Genomic DNA, 19,510 nt, shown 5'->3' with positions numbered 1-19,510 from the left:
AATGGAAACCGGAATCGATACCTGAGTGCGGCACCTCTTGACGTTTTCATCTCTATTGTTGTGGAGGGCAGAGCGAAGCGGCCCGTAGATCAGCCTTCGCCCGTCAGGACCCCCCTAGAAATTTCGCACTACAACTCCCATCAGCTCCAGCGAGTGCGACAGGCTGGAGCTTGCTGGGAGTTGTAGTCCAGGCTGGACCGCAGAGGCCACTGGGAAGGGTGGTGAGGTGTAGATCCCCATCGGGAAAAGCTTTCTTCTGAGCATGTGCAGAGTGTTTCTCCCTCCACCTCCCTTTTCTGCTTCTCCGTGTCGTTTTCCTCCTCTGCCTGCCACAGTGCTTTGACTTGGATTTCAACTCACGCTTGGGATGTGGGAAGGGGAGCCCCTTAGCCTTGGGCCCCCAGATGTTCTTGAGCTACAACTCCTATCATCCCTGACCACTGGCCATGCTGGCTAGGAATGATGAGAGTTTTAAAAGAAGAGGATGCCTAGAGGCATGTGCAAAGCGCCATTCGCTCAATGCCCCCTTTCTTCCTGGACTGCAGCGCGGGAACCGAGAGCGGGCCCCGGATCCTACCTTCTGAGGAATGCATGCCTTCCCCTGACTGAATGAGTGTCAAGCGACCTTGGTAGTGCAGTCCCAGTGATTCACACATAATATAAGCAGCAGCTTGTTGCTCAAGACATTCAAGAGGAAGAGACATTCCAGGTTTAGGGCGGTATATAAATTCAATGAATAATAATAATAATAATAATAATAATACTGTAACCATATTTCCATATTGGAACCTTCCACCCACATCTCTCTGACACCTTCATTGCAGACAGGCAAGTTCGCTTATAAAAGAGTCCCCTGCCTGCCCCCCACCTCTTCTGAGCTGCCGCCTTGGTGTGTGTGAGAGACACGGAGCATGTGCAGAAGAGTTAGTTGTCAAATGCACTCTGTATATGCTCACGGACACTCTTGCGCCCGTCGCAGTAAAAGCTGCAAATAGGTTCCGGGGCTAAACTTTAGCCTCGACACCTGCTCGCCCCACTGCATGTGCAGTGGCAACGGGTACGCGTCCTCTAGCGCCATCGTCCTGCTTTCGCATGCCAGGCTTTGCCAGACCCCTAAATGTGCACGTGTAAACGCTCCCCAAACCTATTGCTGCTCCAAGCCGGAGAAACAGAAGCTGGAGGGGAACATCCGATCCGGGCTTGCAAGAGCAAAAGGCGTCGCTTGGGAGCGCCGTGGGGGCGCTGGAAGTCAGCGCAGAAGAACTGCAAGGCTTTAGTGGGAGCTGCTGCAATATATCGTCAGGGCGGTTCCATGGTGTAATGGTTAGCACTCTGGACTCTGAATCCAGCGATCCGAGTTCAAATCTCGGTGGAACCTGCAACGATTCATCCTTGTTTTTCCCTTTAAGGCTATTTTTATTTTATTTCTCAAAAGCAAAGGTTTCGTGAACGCAAGTTATTTTCAAGTGCTCAAAACAATTCCAAGCGAAACTCCCATCATCTCGGAGATCTTTGAAATGCTTTTAGAACTACAGCGACTGGACTGCTGAGTTTTAAGGGATCGCCTCTTCACACATGGGAAAGTATGACCCGCCAACCTGAATAGTCCTTGCGACGCACTGAGATGGGCTGGATCCTGTACCCTGGGCTGCAATAAATGCTCTGGGTGAAAATGAAATGAAATCAAATAGGAAACATATGACTAAGTATACACTGGGTTAGGATGATGCAGCCTCTTGAGTCATGCACCAAGATGGGTCGTATCCTGCACTCTGCTCTGCAAATAACCATAGGAAATGAATGCAGATCCTGCTCTCTAATAAAAAGCATACCGACAAGCCAGAGTGCTTATTAGAAGCTCAAGTGCAAAGTGGTATGTTTTCTTTTTATTATTAGTACATTGCATTCAAATCTCACCTTTCTCCAAGAACTTCAAGGCGGTGTACAGAGTCCTCCTCACATAATCCCCCACAACAACCCTGTAAGGTAGGTTAGGCTGCAAGGAAGTGACTGGCCCAACTCACCCCAGCATTGGATTTAGGGCGGGGCAAGCAATTTCCCCGGACAAGGTGCCTAGCCGAGGGGGTGCAAAATTATAATGAATTATTGTGAAAATAATAAATATTTAGGGGGCATGCCAAATTTTGTCCTCGCCCAGGGCTCCCCTGCTTACTCTACAATCACTGTGGAGAGTCATGATGGCCCTTAATTCAAGAGTACCTTCGACCACCAATGGTCCATCACCACTTTCATTCAGGTGAGCCACAGTATATTTGTGGTTGAAGATGGGAGACAGCACATCCATTCAAAGTGGGTTTCTTTGTGTTGTTACAGTGATGTGGAACCAAAACTGGCAGAGTAGCACGTTCCTTAACACTGCAACATGATGTTGTGGATATTACTCATGTGTTCACAGTGGTGAACTGTATACAGTGGTACCTCAGGTTACAGACTCCGCTAACACAGAAATAGTGCTTCAGGTTCAGAACTTTGCTTCAGGATGAGAAAAGAAATCGTGCTCTGGGGGCGCGGCAGCAGCAGGAGGCCCCATTAGCTAAAGTTGTGCTTCAGGTTAAGAACAGTTTCAGGTTAAGAACGGACCTCCGGAATGAATTAAGTACAGTGGTGCCTCGCAAGACGAAATTAATTCGTTCCTCAAGTCTCTTCGTCTTGCGAGTTTTTCGTCTTGCGATGCACGGTTTTCCATAGGAATGCATTGAAAATCAATTAATGTGTTCCTATGGAAACCGCCTTCCCCCGACCTCTTCTGGCGGGTGGCATTTTAAAATCGCCCGGGACAGCGGAGGACTTCTCCGCTGTCCCGGGCGATTTAAAAGCCCCTGGGAAGGCAAGCAGGGGGGACAAAGACTTTTGCCCCCCGCCTGCCTTCAGAAGAGGTCCAGGACAGGCTTCGCGGACCTCTCCGCAAGCAGCGGGAGCGCTCCTTGCGGAGAGTTGCCAGCGCGCCCAGGCTTCGCAGCCCCGCCGCCCGGCTTCGGGACATCGTTCCGATGCCAGGCGGCGGGGGGAGGCTTTCTCGCCCCGCCGCCCGGCATCGGGACGATGCCCCGAAGCCGGGCGGCGGGGGGAGGCGTTCCTGCCCCGCCGCCCGGCATCGGGACGATGCCCCGAAGCCGGGCGGCGGGGGGAGACTTTCCCGCCTCGCCGCCCGGCATCGGGACGATGCCCCGAAGCCGGGCGGCGGGGGGAGACTTTCCCGCCCCGCCGCTCGGCTTCGGGACATCGTTCCAATGCCGGGCGGCGGCGGGAGGCGTTCCCGCCTCGCCGCCCGGCATCGGGGCATCCTTCCGAAGGCTGGTGTGGGGAGAAGGTCTCTCCGCCCCACCGCCAGCCTTCGGAGGAGGTCCGAGGACAGTGGGGAAGACGCGCTGCGCTTCCCCGCTGTCCCGGAGATTTCCCTATGGGCTGTCGTCTTGCGAAGCAAGCCCATAGTGAAATTCGTCTTGCGAAGCGCCTCCAAAACGGAAAACCCTTTTGTCTAGCGGGTTTTCCGTCTTGCGAGGCGTTCGTCTTGCGGGGCACCACTGTACTTAACCTGAGGTACCACTGTATACAAGGAAGGCTCAAGCAGTATGTGGACCGAGAACTCCCAGAAGTGCAAGCTGGCTTTAGAAGAGGCAGAAGAACCAGAGACCAAATTGCAAACATGCGCTGGATTATGAAGAAAGCTAGAGAGTTCCAGAAAGACATCTACTTCTGCTTCATTGACTATGCAAAAGCCTTTGACTGTGTCGACCACAGCAAACTATGGCAAGTTCTTAAAGAAATGGGAGTGCCTGATCACCTCATCTGTCTCCTGAGAAATCTCTCTATGTGGGACAAGAAGCTACAGTTAGAACTGGATATGGAGCAACTGATTGGTTCAAAATTGGGAAAGGAGTACGACAAGGCTGTATATTGTCTCCCTGCTTATTTAACTTATATGCAGAATTCTTCATGCGTAAGGCTGGGCTGGATGAATCCCTAGCCCGAATTAAGATTGCCGGAAGAAATATCAATAACCTCAGATATGCAGATGACACAACCTTGATGGCAGAAAGTGAGGAGGAATTAAAGAACCTTTTATTGAGGGTGAAAGAGGAGAGCGCAAAATATGGTCTGAAGCTCAACATCAAAAAAACGAAGATCATGGCCACTGGTCCCATCACCTCCTGGCAAATAGAAGGGGAAGAAATGGAGGCAGTGAGAGATTTTACTTTCTTGGGCTCCATGATCACTGCAGATGGTGACAGCAGCCATGAAATTAAAAGACGCCTGCTTCTTGGGAGAAAAGCAATGACAAACCTAGACAGCATCTTAAAAAGTAGAGACATCACCTTGCCAACAAAGGTCCGTATAGTAAAAACTATTGTAGCACCCTGCTTGTGGTTAACGCTTAGCTGGAATGAAATATTCAACGCAGCAATAGATAAATTAAAATAATAATTTATTTGTCAGACAAATAAATTATAGGCACAGTGGTATATAGTTACCAAAGCTCTGCCCCCTCCAGCCCTGATAAGCGGCTTAGTGGATCAGCTGATAAGCGGCTTAGCGGATCAGCTGTTAAGCGGCTTAGCGGATCAGCTGATAAGCGGCTTAGCGGATCAGCTGTTAAGCGGCTTAGCGGATCAGCTGTTAAGCGGCTTAGCGGCTTAGAAAAGGGGGGGAAGGAAAAAAACCCCGCAGGAACTCGCAAGACATTTTTGTCTTGCGAAGCAAGCCCATAGGAAATTTGTTTTGCGAAGCACCTCCAAAACGGAAAACCCTTTCGTCTAGCAGACAAATAGCCATATATCTTACATTTGCCTCGACAAGGCACCTTAATTACCAGATCACCTTTTGCCCCTGTTGCCCCTGCATTCCAAAACAAATGGCTAAAACAAATGGCTCGTGGTATTAAATTCTATCTAAACAGAGATCTTGGGTTCACATTCTCACACACCATCAATGAAATAACAATCTAACATTTCTTACTTTCTAAATCCTTTGCCTAATTACATTAAGCCAACAAATCTCATACATAACATAGATAGCTTGTTAGAAGAAAGGGCCTTTGCAAAGTAAAAAAGAACTCAGTAAAAAACAGCTTCAAAAGAAGCCTCTTCAGTTTACACCCCCCTTTCCCAGCCAGCTGCTTTTCCCATTAGCTCTTCTCAAAATTTATTGCCCTTTAACTCTCTCAGTATACCTTAAACCTTAGGAAAATATGGCTAGAGTTCTGATGGGAGGCACATGGTATTATTTTCTATTAAACAATAAATCTTACTATTTACCAACTCTTAATTAGTGTTTTTGCAGCTTGATTGTATTCTGTAATATGTAGGGTCAGTGTAACATTTGCTCCTAGCCTGTAATTCCCTTTAACAACTTTGAGAAACTTGTCTCCTGCTACTGCTATAAATCAGGGGGGCCCTTGTTCAGGAGAGCAGGAAGATAAACAACTGCCAAAGTACTTAGCCAGCTGGTTTCTGCCTGGCATGAAACATACAAACATTTGCAAATATATCTTTAAGCTCATTTTAAAATACAGGCCTTGATCAGATGCCTCACTATGGTTTTCCCAGTAGTGATGTATGGAAGTGAAAGCTGGACCATAAAGAAGGCTGGTTGCCGAAGAATTGATGCTTTTGAATTATGGTGCTGGAGGAGACTCTTGGGAGTCCCATGGACTGCAAGTAGATCAGACCTCTCCATTCTTAAGGAAATCAGCCCTGAGTGCTCACTGGAAGGACAGATCCTGAAGCTGAGGCTCCAATACTTTGGCCACCTCATGAGAAGAGAAGACTCCCTGGAAAAGACCCTGATGTTGGGAAAGATGGAGGGCACAAGGAGAAGGGGACGGCAGAGGACGAGATGGTTGGATAGTGTTCTCGAAGCTACCAGCATGAGTTTGACCAAACTGCGGGAGGCAGTGGAAGACAGAAGTGCCTGGCGTGCTCTGGTCCATGGGGTCACGAAGAGTTGGACACGACTAAACGACTAAACAACAACAACACCACTGTACCTTGCGAGATCCTACAGCTAGCAGATGACGTTAAAGAGGAGTTCAGGGAGGGAAACATAGATGTCAAGAGGCCTATAGCAGCCAACTCCTAGGAGCCAAGGTCCCTTCGCATCTCCCCCCAAAATATATATATAAGGGGGCCAGCCACCCCAAAGTTGATGGGCATTGTCATTCAAATAGAGTGTGTGTGTGCTTGTCTGTCTTGTGATTGATTATGCAGGGCTGGGTGAGGCAGTGCTTATCTTCTCCCCCCCCCCATATTTTATTCAAATTGACACCCCCTGCAAGCAGGATCAGATCACAGGCATGATTGCTTAAACATAGTCACACACAAAAGGGGAGCTCACTGACATCACCAAAACAAACCACATTTAGCAGATGAACAATGAAATGGCTCAGATTGTTAGTGGTACAATATCATTATCTCTAGCAGATCACAATGATCTCACACAAAGTGAATCAACCACTTGAAGGAGAGGCAGCTCTGTCCTGCAAAGAACTAGACAGAGTTACTAGCTGTTTTACTCTGTCCATGGAAATGAGCTAAAGTTTTATAATAATAAAAAGAGGGGTTGGCAAAGCTCTGCTTGACACAGGGAGCTATATTTTAAAAATTCCCGTTATTTTTGGGTGGTGGTGGTGGTGGTTGGAAGCCATGACTGCTAAAGGTAGTATCACAGTGCTTTAAAGGTAAGGAGCAGATGTTGCCTCTGTGCCACACAAGACTCTTCTAATGTTTTCTTGGCAACTAACACAGCTGTAGCACCCTGCTTGTGGTTAACGCTTAGCTGGAATGAAATATTCAACGCAGCAATAGAGAAATTAAAATAGTAATTTATTTGTCAGACAAATAAATGAGAGGCACAGTGGTATATGGTTACCAAGCTCTGGCCTGGCCTCCTGCCATTCTGGCCAGCACTTATATTTCCTTAATCCAGCCCCCTTGCTCCTCCTGTGGCTGCCTCTGTCCAATCAGCCTGGTTGAAATTCCTATTGGCTGTTTGCTAGAACCAATCACAAAAGATACACCCATTTCCTTCTGTCCTTTTATGGAAAATAAAAGCTATATATTCTTCTATCTATAAATGACAAATAAGTAGTAATATATCTTACATGTGTCTCAACAAGGAATCTTAATTACCAGCTCACCTCTTGCCCTCCTTGCCCTATTGCCTTCCAAAACAGATGGTTAATCTTGAATTTTTATCTTCAAGGATCTTGAGTTCACATCAACATTGAAAGATCTCCTTCATTTGGAGGTTTCTAAACAAAAAGGCCTGACAACTATATATCAGGAGTGCTCGATGGCGTCTCCTGTCTGGCAGGAGGCTGGGCTCATTTGCCCCTCTGGTCTCCTATTGCAATATGACTCTATGAAATAAGAATTTAACATTTCTTTCTTTCTAGATCCTTTGCATAATTACATTTAAGCCAATATATTTCATACATTATCATAGGTAGCCTTTTAAAAGAATTAAACCTTCTCAAAGTGAAAAGGAAGGAACAGTTTCCAGCCTCAAAATAAAAATAGAAAGAAGCTTCTTCTTCTCCAGCCAAGCCAGTTGCCTTTTTCACTGCTCTTGGCCTTTTTAACCTTAGGAAGAAGATATGGCTCATTTTACTATTTACCAACCCTTAATTTGTAGGGTCAGTTAACCTTGGCTCTCAGCCTGTAATTCCCTTTTTACGACTTTGAGAATTGTTTTCTGCTATAAATCAGGGGGCCCCCTTGTCTAGGAGAATAAACATTGCCAAGGTTCTCTAAGCAGCTGGTCTTCTGCCTGGCATGAAACATTTGAAAATCTTTAAGCTCTTTTTAATATACAGGCCCTGATCGAAATATATAAGCTTTGATAAAAATGCAGGCTTATGATTAGATGCCTCACAGCTACCCCTGGTAATGGATATTTGACCTCACGTTTCACAAATCAGCAAGGGAAAACAGTGTCTTGGCCTTCAGTTCATTGTATGCTGTCAATGTGACATTCAGATGTTGCTAATAGATCATTGACAAGATTTTTTTTTTTAACTCATTAGGCTTTCTGAGGAAAAGGGAAATGGGATTAATAGGGCACAGCCCCACCAGTCTTCTTACTTGCAACCAGCCCCAAAGGTAGATCACATGCCTGGCATGCAAAAGGATAAAGATTTCTGGAGATCCACTGCTGGCCAGTCAGCTAGATGGACCAACGGTTTGACTTGGTATAAGGTTGCTTCCTCTATTAGAAAAGAAGAATTACACACGCCCAGAAAACAACATTTTATTTTATTTTGATTCATTATATTGTTACGCTGTTTTTCATTCAAATGAATCACAAAGTGGCTTACAAACAGTAAGTGAAAGTTACATAAGAGAAAATCACAAATACAGCATAAATCATATAGAATAATTAACAAATAATAAACAAAACAATTACAATCTATTAAAAACAACTAAAACAAATAAGCTAAGCAGCACAATTACAACAAAAGTCATATTATAGGATTCACAAAGTACTACAGCATTCATAATCTATAAAATATCATAATGCCGGCATTATAAATTGTACAGATTTCGTGTTTGTTTTTCCTTTTCTTCCAGGGGAATGCTTTGAAGCTCCATAACCAATCTGCAGCAAGCAACACGTCTGATTGTTGATGATAGTGATGGTTTGTCAGCAAGGTAACAGCATGTGGCTGGAAGGGGTTTGGGATAGTGCAAAGTCTCACCTAAGACAGGTACACATCTGTTCCCCCAGAAAACGAATTAATGAGGTTTCAGGGAACCAGCGGCAGTTTCATTGTTCCATGGTGACAATTCTGATGACAGATTGTTTCAGAAGACTGGCTCTCTTCCTAGGCATGTTGATGAGATATACACAGGCTAGGATGGGTCAAGTATTGAGAATGATACAGACTCTTAGCAGCAGATGTTTCATTGTGAAGTTTGAGGAGTTTGGGGGCGGACGACATTTCTCTGGACACCTTTGCTAAGTTACCCTCCACCAGTGGCGTAGCGTGGGTTGTCAGCACCCGGGGCAAGGCAAGTAATTTGCGCCCCCTAACCCGTGGATTTGCGCCCCCTAACCCGTGGATTTGCCCTAACCCCAGATGTTGCGCCCGGTGCGGCCGCCCCCCCCTGCACCCCCCACGCTACGCCACTGCCCTCCACTTCCCCCTTGTGGGCTGGATTGAACAGGAAAAGGAAAGAGTTCAGTCCTAAGTAATCCAACTTGTTCTTGTTGTCTCAGCAAAGCTTCATAAAAATGCTCTCTTTGCTGCAGTTTGGTTTCCCAGACCAGTTGACAAAGCAACTATTGTTTACCATTCCTTTGCATGGGAGAAATGCAGTTCATTTCAGATGGCTTTCAACCGCCCGTCTCCAACCTTGCACCCTCCAGATGTTTTGGACTTCAACTCTCATCAACTCCAGCCCTGAATGGCTGGGACTGATGGGATTTATAGTCCAACATCTAGATGGTGCTAGGAACAGGTTGGCAAAGATTGGTTGAAAGCCATTTGAAATGAAGTGTGTTTCTCCCATATCAGTGGTTTAAAGCTCAATAGATTTAGGTGCAGATAGAAGACCATAGCATACTCCCATATATAGGTGTTAGGCTTTTATAGTTTATGTGTTGAACCAGTTTAACAGCTTTCTGCGTACTGTACTTGACTAAACCGAGTATATGGTTAGTTCTTGGCTGGCATAAGTGTGTGAATGCCAATTAACATGCATGTTTTTGTTATGTAAATAGCAATTATTGGGAAACCTGACTAGATTTAGGATTGTGGGATGGAGAGAGTTTGATTCTTGCTATCCCTGCCAAGTTCCCAGGGCAGGGAGGGGAGATTACCTCTCTGAAGGCATTATTTGCTATTGTAAACATCACCCTCAACACTGAGGGAAATTGTACTTAAAATCAAATTACATACATTACACACAGCAACTTGTACTTGATATATATGACCAAGAGTCTTGTGGTACCTTAAAGCCCTAGACATTTACTATGACATAACCTTTTATGGACAATGACTAACCTGTTGTGGATTATTATTATTATTATTATTATTATTATTATTAATACTACTATTACTACTAATACTACTACTATTGCTTTATTAATTGTCTTCTAAACCACCATCTCAATGTGATTCACACGAGAAATAATTTTAAAGTTAGAAAACAAAAAATGTAAATTTATAACAAGACTAAAACTCAAAGAATGGACACTCGTGGTAAAGACCCACGGGAGGCGCTGTGGGTTAAACCACAGAGCCTAGGACTTGCCGGTCAGAATGTTGGTGGTTCGAATCCCCGTGACAGGGTGAGCTCCCGTTGCTTGGTCCCTGCTCCTGCCAACCTAGCAGTTCGAAAGCACGTCAAAGTGCAAGTAGATAAATAGGTACCGCTCCGGTGGGAAGGTAAATGGCGTTTCCGTGCGCTGCTCTGGTTTGCCAGAAGCGGCTTAGTCATGCTGGCCACATGACCTGGAAGATGTACACCGGCTCCCTCGACCAATAAAGCAACATGAGCGCTGCAACCCCAGAGTCGGCCACAACTGGACCTAATGGTCAGGGGTCCCTTTACCTTTACCTTTACCTTTACCTATCTATCTGGGAAAACCTGCAGGAGCAACAATGCCTTTGGCTGCTTCTGAAAAGTGCAGGTGGTAGATGCTTGTCATACACAAAGAAAAAAGAAAAAGTATTGTCCAAGTCATCTTTGAATTCACTGTTCCCAAACACTGCAAACAAATTCCATATTCCAGTAAACTTGTTTGTCTATTAATTTCCACAGCAGGTTAATTTGGATAAAATTGCCCTGTTCTGTCTTCCCTGATGCCATTCAGACATCAACAGAACAAGTGCTTTCTTCCAATTTGCTGCTGTAAACATGTTGGCAGCCGTAAAGTAGGTTTACAACCACTTCAAGATCAACATCATTAATCAAATCCTTAAGATAACTCAGAAACTATTTAGGGATTTTGTGGTATGAAACAACCAGCGTTTTATCAATCACATTTGGAATCAGAGCCCAAAAGGGTTGTATCATTGAACAGGGCCACAAAACTTGCATAAAATGTAATATTAATTATGTGAATGCAAATTTACCAAGCACGTTGCTGTTGTGTAAATAGTTGCCCTGGAGAAGCCTGATCAACACTGGAACTGGTGAGAAGTAGAAGTTCAATTATTTATGCGGCTGTCACAATCCTTCCCACACACTTCTCTGAAGCTGTTATTTGGTCTGACTCAGTGCAAGTCCACTTCCTATTTTCCCGTGTCTTAAGGGAAGGACCAAAGCTCAGTGGCAGAGCATTTGCCCAACACTTTCTTAGATGCAAGGAACTTCTCACCTCTCCAGGAAGGGGTGGGAAGCCCGTTACTGGATTTACACATACAATCTGAATTATCTGTGACAATTAATATTACAAAAGCACAGGGAATTGTATTGTCCAAAAATTTGGTGCTATCACCTTGCACAAATATCCTCTGATGGGGTGCCTCTTGAGGGCCCCCATGCCGTTGAGGTTCAGTTGTCCTTCAGCAGAGATTTGGCAGGAGTTTCCACTCTCTTCTTTTAAACATCCTTTGGAAGATACATGCTCTGTTGGTATTTTTCACGATGTTTTATGGATGCCTTTGCTGATTTTATTGTAACATTGTAGGTTGTATACCGCCTTGATATAAATTTATGAAAGTGTGGGTTATGAATACTTTAATAAATAAAGATATTTTAATTTAGATATTCTACTAGTACTTGTCTCCGCTTTGCCTTGCAAATACGAATCCTCATACTGGTAGCGCATGCTGGAAATCTGGTGCAAGGAAAACAGCCTTTATACTTTATACATGGATGATGGATTTGTGCAAAAATCAGTAGTTTGTGGGGCATTATTAACATTATACAAAATATGCTAGGCTATAATTTAGTGCCACTGAGGCCATTACAATTCCTTTTAGAGTATCTTAAAAATGATATACATCTGGAATGCCATAATTTGGTGGGAAATATGTTAACTAAAGCAAAAAAAATTTTTTAGCAACACTCAAATAGCATACGCCAGCAATTTCAACGGAATAAAAGTGGATTAATAAAACATGGAGCGCTGCCATGAGATCTAAGCTGACTGAGATGGCACAATTACGAGTAGGATGACAGAATGAAGAACAGTCTGAGAGAAGTTTCTGCCTCTTCAGTGATTATAATATGGAGCTATTTAAAACACAGTGGGAAACCTCTAGGCTGGGTCTCCCCTTCAAATGTGCCCCCCTGGGCCTCACTTGCTGACCCTCAGGACAGTGGTGTTGCATCCTTTGTTGGTGTCCGAGGCATGTGTGTGCGCACACCAGGTGGGCCGAAGGGCTGGGTGCGGAAGGTGAACAATTCAGGAGATGGCAAAGAGCGATCAGGAGCCAGTCTTCTTACATAGAACCAGGCGCCATCTCTGCAGATAGGAGCAGACACTCCCCCTGGAGAGCACATTTGCAGTCCCGACATTTCCGCATAACAAGCAAGTGAATGTGTTGCGCCTTATCTTTAAAAGCTTGGCATGTGTGGAAGCTGTTGGGACATCTTTGTTGCTTCTGTCCAGTTCTGAATATCTCGCCCGTTTACTGAATCCCTGAATCATGACTCCCAAACTCTGTCTGCTGCCAAGCCTGTGCTGTTACTTTCCTGAATTAAGATCTCTTTCTTACTTAAGATCCTCTGTCTGCATTTGCTGGGCCTGAAGCAGGACACTTACTCACGGGAATGCCATTAATAGGGTAATTAAACACACATGTAATCCAATTGCAGTAAATAAAGAGCTGGCAATTCGTCAGACTAGTTTTCACTTAAGAAACAGTTTACAAGAGGGCTGTTGTGAATCAAAATAAGAATAGCAAAGCCTTTAGTTCTCTAAAAGGGTGCTATTAAAACAATCAATTTCAAGAACACATTTCTAATATCCAATGATCAGAAACAGGGAAACCTTAATACTGAAAACTTGCTTGACATTTAAATCTTAAAAATAAGTACATTTGCATGTACAGGAGGTGTTAACACCCAACAGTCTGTAAAGCAAGATATGAAGAACAGTCACCATGAAGTAAGATCCTTTTTTAACGTCACGCTTGCTAACTTCTTCCTGTATGTTTGTTGGCCCCTTGCAAAGATGTTTTTCTGTGTTGCAGTAACACAGGACATCACCATGGAGACCCAACACAAATCTATGCAACACGGAGTGAATGTGAACATTTTCTGTGAGATGCTACTTATAATAAACCATCTCCATTCTACTGCCTCTGTTTCTTTGGATATTTTGAAGAAATGCATGTTTTTATTCTATTTATCTATTTAGTTAACAAAATTTATATACTGCTCGATGGCACAAGGTCACTCAACAGGTTTCACAGCTGAGTATCTGAACCCTGATCTCTTAGTTCCTAATCCAACACACTATCCGCTACTACACCATACTGCTGCAGTCCACCCAGCTGGCCCCATACATTTTGCTGCCTGAGCTGCAGGACAAGATGTTGCCCCCTCACAATTCCAAGTTCAGAAGCTGACTGCACTGGCAACTGAGTCTTACTTCAACACTTCTGATCGGGTAACATCCTGCACCATACCTGAAGCAGCAGTCCCAAAAGGGACCATGTGGCAGCAGAAGGGGAGTCAATAGGAAATTCTGGAGGCTGATACTGCTGTCCCTGAACAGCTGCTACTAAGGCAGTTACCTCACTGTTAAATTTAGGATTGGCCCTGCAACCCTACAATGCTGAAGGTATTAGAATCATATGCTAAGAGTCTAATCCAGAATGCTGGATTAAATGGATCTTGATTTGACTAGTCCAGCCAGGGCAGTTCCTGCCAAATGAGTAAAACGCAGAAGTTGGCAATTTTGTTCTTGTCACAATGCAAGAACTATATTAATTTTACAGGTTTTACTAGATTCTCATGGGGGGGGGAGAACAGTTTGAGGGGCAGATTGCAACCTGGAACATGTGTCCATATAGTGGGGTGCAAGTGAACAAATAAAGTGGAGTGTCCCCCACTCCCAAGATTCAATGGGATTCTCCTTAAAAGAGGTAGACTTGATTATTTATTACCCCTTTCACATTCTTTCCCCTGTATGCCACACATTTCTGAAAAGTTGCTACTCCCCAGGGCCCCGGTTTTGTGTTTTAGCAGCTGTTTCCTATTGTTTTCTCAGACTGGGGCCAGCAGCCGCATGGAACACATTACTTGTGCCCAGGAGTGTTTCCTAAACTATTATTTAGTCAAAGATGCAAGGCAAACTGTGATTTTGAAAAGCCTGACAACTTGCAGAGCTACTTTGCCTCTTTCCAGGGCTGGATTAACTGTTAGCTAGGTACACTTTAGTGTAGCGCTCCAGGCAAATTTGGACCCTTGCTATGGTCCATAGCTATTTAGAAATTTCCTCTGCAATCAACCAAATACCATCCTTTCCATGCTGAGTTCTCATAAATTCCTGGGGCTGTTTGTATATGGAAAGAGTGGGTATTATTCCAGACGTATTTTAAACACCTGCACACCCTTGTGCAGAAGAAATGGCTATCCCTTTTTTAGCAGCTGCACAACAGGCAGGGACTGAGAGGTGATATTTCCTTAGGTCTGGAAAAGCAGGTACAATTTATTGGCAAATACTAAGTCTTCAGCTTGAGATGGGCTTAAGTTCAAAATCAAGGAAGGGGCCAGTGAATGCCACAAAACTCCTTTCCCATTACATAACTTATCAATAGCCCTTAATTTTATGCAGAAATGAAAGAGAAACTGATCCTTTGCTACACTTGTAGTCACAGGAAATCTGTATCGCGAATGCTATCTGTGGTTTTATCTGATGCCCATTACTTTGATTCTAGAATATGTCACAAATGCCGAAGTGTTCATTTGTGATCATTAGAATAATTATAGGGAAAGCATGTGGATCTGGGGTTGAGCGTGCCACGAGAGACACAGCTTTGAAAACCTCCCCAAATGATTAGTCAGAGTACCTGGTGTTTTCTCCAATATACAAAGCTAGTTCTGAGATGTCACTTGGATCTAGTATTGTTTGTCTTTACAGTGGGGTGTCCTGACTGAACTTTGGGGGGGGGTTACCCAAACATAAACCTCTTTCCCTCCCTCTGGGAACAGCTGCAAACAGTTAACCCACATCAGCTTCTACTGCTTCAGAACTCTTGGTTGAGTCCTGACAACTCTGTCTATAGGTCTTGCGTGTTTCATTTTGTGTGTAGCCTAAGATTTTAATTTCTTTTGTTTCTCCCCCATACCTCCACCCAACTAATGGATGTGAAAAGAAATCAGATGGTTTCCCCAGATAAATAAGGCCTTGGTCCTACAGAGTATTCATTAGAGGCTTTGTAGAAAGAAAGAGAAGTGGATTAATCAAGAGCAGCTGGTGATGTGGGTGGCCTCATTGGTGCTGCATTTGTAGCTGAATTTCAAGTTCTGAATTATCTTAATGCGTACTCCATTCCTGGAGAATATTATAATAATTTAAGGGAAAATATGCTTTTAGTAATTGAGACCAAACACAAGCATCACATAAAACCGGTTAATGGTAACAGTAAGGCAGACACTGATTCACTTGTTGCCCTTTTCGAGATGGTAAAAACCACATTGCAAGAGTATTTGAATATTTATTTCAAGTGTTTATAGCCAACCCTTTCCTAGATAGTCACAGAGCAGGAAATACATATATATTAAATACTGTGGCCAGCTCTCTTTGTCCAGGAAATACTATATTCGGTGAAGCAGCTACAGCTGGGAAGATATTCCCAGCCCTGAATCCACCTGGGCTTAATGTGACAAACGTGGCCTCAGGAGCCCCCCAAAGGTGATCTTTCAAATCCTGGACCAAGAACCCATCAAGTCACAGTACGTCAGTGTTGTCTGGATTCAGTTTCAATTTACTGGCCTACATGCAACCTATTATCACCACCAGACCTCAGTTCAGCACCTGCATCTGGGCATCTTCTGTATATTGATGACACCTCATTCCAATTCCCCTGATGCTATATGCATAAACTAGGGTCACAGTTCTACATCTGCACACAAGATTTGTTGTAACTGCTTAGAGAAAAACGATTGAGAGTTCTAGTTTAAGGGCTTGGTTGCATTGCACCTCCACTCCCAAATGCAAAGATATGCTGGACTTGCTGGTCTGTGCTATTCATTTGGTAGCCCACAGGGTTGATAGTAGGCATGGACGAATCTGTCAATTTCATTTACTCATTTTTGGCATTTTCAATTTTTGCATCTTTAAATGCACTTGATAATTTGCAAAAAGTAAGGATTGCTGTGGAGTTTGGACATCTTCAAATAAGGTGCTCATTTATGCAGAGATTGGACCTCCCAATCCTTTAAAGTGTGAGAGAGGGTTTCTCACTACCCCAAATATTAATAAAAACACTTTGAGCACTTATTCCACATTTGAGCACATTTCCATGTTTACATAAGCCCACAACTAAAAGCAGATTAGCAGCACAGTGAGAACACACTTAACAATGCACAGAGCTGGTCTAACTATAGAAGCAAACTAGGCAACTGCCTGGAATGCCAAAATCCCAGTGGCACCTGCATCTGCTGTGCAAATGGCTTAGCAAACGAACAGCTGTTTGCATGGTTCAGTTTATCTGGGTTTTTTTAATGGACGCTTATCTGTGAAATAGGGAAACTAATTCATTAATGAACTGAACCACTTTTTATTTTTAATTTATAAAATAGGGTTTCCAAGTGCCCAACAGCCAGCTGGCTGTTGAGCACTTGGGAATCTGCAACAGCTTCAAAGGCAAACCCCACACTTCCACATGAGCTCCCAGGAACAGGGGGTGTCAGCGTCTGAAAGCCCTTTGCAAAAGTTATTTCAAGCGGCCCCTCCTACTTATAACATCACTATTTTAAAGGCAGTGGGGAGAGTGCTTAAAGTGCTTTGCAAAATCTATTTTAAGCCATCTCTCCCATTTAAATATTTCTCAAGTGGTGTTTGAAGGAAGAGCGGGAAGCTGCTTCAAAGAGCAAATTTGCAAAGCGCTTGAGGACAGTCCTCCTGCTTCCATTCTATAGTCTCAGATGGGAGAACAGGGACTGTGTTAAGTGCTTTGCAGAAGTGCTTTTTGAAGCAGTGCTCAAGCAATGTTGGGGTAGGGAGGCTACTTCAAAGAGCACTTTTGCTTTACGATTCTCTGTACATTTTACAAGCTCCTTTACCCTCCTGTCTGCCCAACTATTTAAAGAAGGTGGTCAGCTGGGAGTGTGTGGGCATGGTTTGGGGAAAATTACCTAGAATGTCAAATTGGACCGCCTGGCAGACCAAGATTGACCTACAGGCTGGATGTTCCCTACCCCTGATCTAAGATAAGACATGTGAACAAAGCTTCTCATAATGCAAATAGCAGTTTTGGGAGGGCAGGTGTGACATACAGCTCAGAGCTTAATAAATCTCCTTCTCCCCTCACTTGTCCTGACTCTTATTGAGATCTCCTGCTGCTGCTATTTAGAGACTATAAAAGAACCATGCAGCATCAAAATATGTGTTTATAACATACAGTTTTGCTCTGAACTTTATCCATTGTCCTCTGAAATCAGAACAACTTTCCCACTGGTTTCTTTGGTCTGTTGTATGAAAATACTTTGGTGGGAGCCCAGGATTATTTTTTTCTTTGTTGCAATTTTTGTCGCTTTAGTGAGTGCCTTCTACAGAGAATTATATAATAATAATAATAATAATAATCCTTTATTCGACCGATAGTCAGAAATAAAACACAGAAATAAAACACAATACAGAATTATGAACTAAAACATCATAGGGGTACATGAATAAGGTAGGGCCACAGCACTAAACCTCTCACAGATAACCCACATCAAGGCATTCAATTGTACGTTTCCGACGCTTGAGTGCCAGGAAAAGGAATTTAGCCACTGACAAAGTTGTTTTCCTAGAAGACTTATTTAGCAGATATGCTGTCTGCTTTCCTCTTTGTCGGGGACTAAGCTGGGGTAAGTATGGGGTTATAAGATACTGTCTTAAATCGTTGTAGAAGGGACAGCTCATTAAAATGTGCTCTGTGGATTCTACCTCACCCAACGCACAATGGCATAATCTCTGGTCATATGGGACTCCTCCATATCTTCCCTTCAGAACCGCCGAGTCAAGAACATTCAGCCTAGCCGCGGTAAATAGTCTGCGGTATTCCACGTAGTGGATATCCGCCAGGTAGCGAGCTGGAGCAGCTCGGTACATCTGCTCCCCCAGAAACAGCCCAGGTTTCACACGGGCTATGTCCTCCTGTCTCGCAATATCCCTTAATCTTTGGGCGATCACCGCCTTTGCGTGGCTATACGTCATGGACTCTATATAAAGGGAGGACAACCCGCACTTCTGCACTTTTCTACAGAGAATTCATCACCACCGCCATCCATGATATTCAGTTTCCTCTTTTATAATTTACAGACAGCATGGGTCCCTGGAGTAAGAAATTCCTTTCCAAGACCTGCTTTGAAAGCAAAGGAAAGAAAGGCAAACACAATGTTCTACTGCTGCCTCCCCATCATTGTTGCATTTAAATATGCTGCTTCTTAAGTTTAATCAATCCCAATCAGACATCATTCCTCTAAGCACAAAGGGATCAATGCTAAATTTCCTAATGTACAAATCAAAAGCTTCTTGCTTCGCTGCCTAACTTTTAATAAGAACATACTATGCCAAAAGCACCATTTTGTTGTATAACATTTAAGATGTAGAGACATTATTGCATCATAAGTAAGCTGGACGAAAGGATAGGGTGATTTGTCTTTTGGAATGAGAACTATTTTGTTGCCTATCAGTTTCAGTACCTGTTTCTGTTATTCCCAGACAGGATAAAAAGATACCATACTTGAAAGAAACAAATCAAAACTGCAAGGGTTAAAAATGAAATTTTGGATGGAGGAAAGTAGTAGTATGTTAAACCTAATCACGTAGAGTTTTAAGGCAAGCTTCAATTGCATCTCTCCCCACTCCCTACTAAAACACAATTAGCTTGCCTCAAGTCAGGTATGCTGTACACTACACTATGTTTATGAGCTGGTGGTAGCAATGGGAGAGATAGTTAATTCAGTTCACATTTAAAGGCGAACCTACCTAATCTGCACTCTCAAAAGCAATATGCCAACTGAAAACACAGCTATCTCTCAAAATATGCAAAATTCAGAGTAATTTTGCAATGCAGTTCTTCAGTAATATGTACCAAATGCATACAATGTGACAAAAGTGTGCATAAAAAAGTTTGTTATCAACAATAAAATACAAAAATGCATTGCATTAGGGGAAGCTGCTCTAGAAAAAGGCAAAACTGCAAACATGTATTACAAAAAATTCACACGAAACTCATGACTTTTTATGACTCCCCCCCCCCCCCCGCTTAAATTGCAAACAGAAATGCGGGAAACCGAATTTAAGTTCTGAAAAACAAGGAATTGAAGAAAACCTAGGAGGACAGATTCGCCCATCCCTAGCTGGCAGTAATGTGGGT

The 19,510-nt window shown here is 43.7% G+C and overlaps 2 long non-coding RNA genes across 2 annotated transcripts; one reads left to right on the top strand and one right to left on the bottom strand.

Moving 5' to 3' along the window:
* Window positions 1-473: 473 nt before the first annotated feature.
* Window positions 474-17,699, top strand: LOC309328971. Its single transcript, XR_014150970.1, has 3 exons — window positions 474-1,873; window positions 8,589-8,669; window positions 11,125-17,699. It is a non-coding gene; the product is annotated as an uncharacterized lncRNA (long non-coding RNA).
* Window positions 1,931-6,078, bottom strand: LOC309328557. Its single transcript, XR_014150825.1, has 2 exons — window positions 6,000-6,078; window positions 1,931-2,423 (listed from the first exon to the last, which is right to left on the bottom strand). It is a non-coding gene; the product is annotated as an uncharacterized lncRNA (long non-coding RNA).
* Window positions 17,700-19,510: the final 1,811 nt, after the last annotated feature.

Source organism: Podarcis erhardii (genome assembly GCF_964252035.2).
Source record: "Podarcis erhardii genome assembly, chromosome: 14".
Lineage (NCBI taxonomy): Eukaryota > Metazoa > Chordata > Lepidosauria > Squamata > Lacertidae > Podarcis > Podarcis erhardii.
Note: the sequence above shows the minus strand (reverse complement) of the source record. Positions and strands in the feature narration are given on the sequence as shown.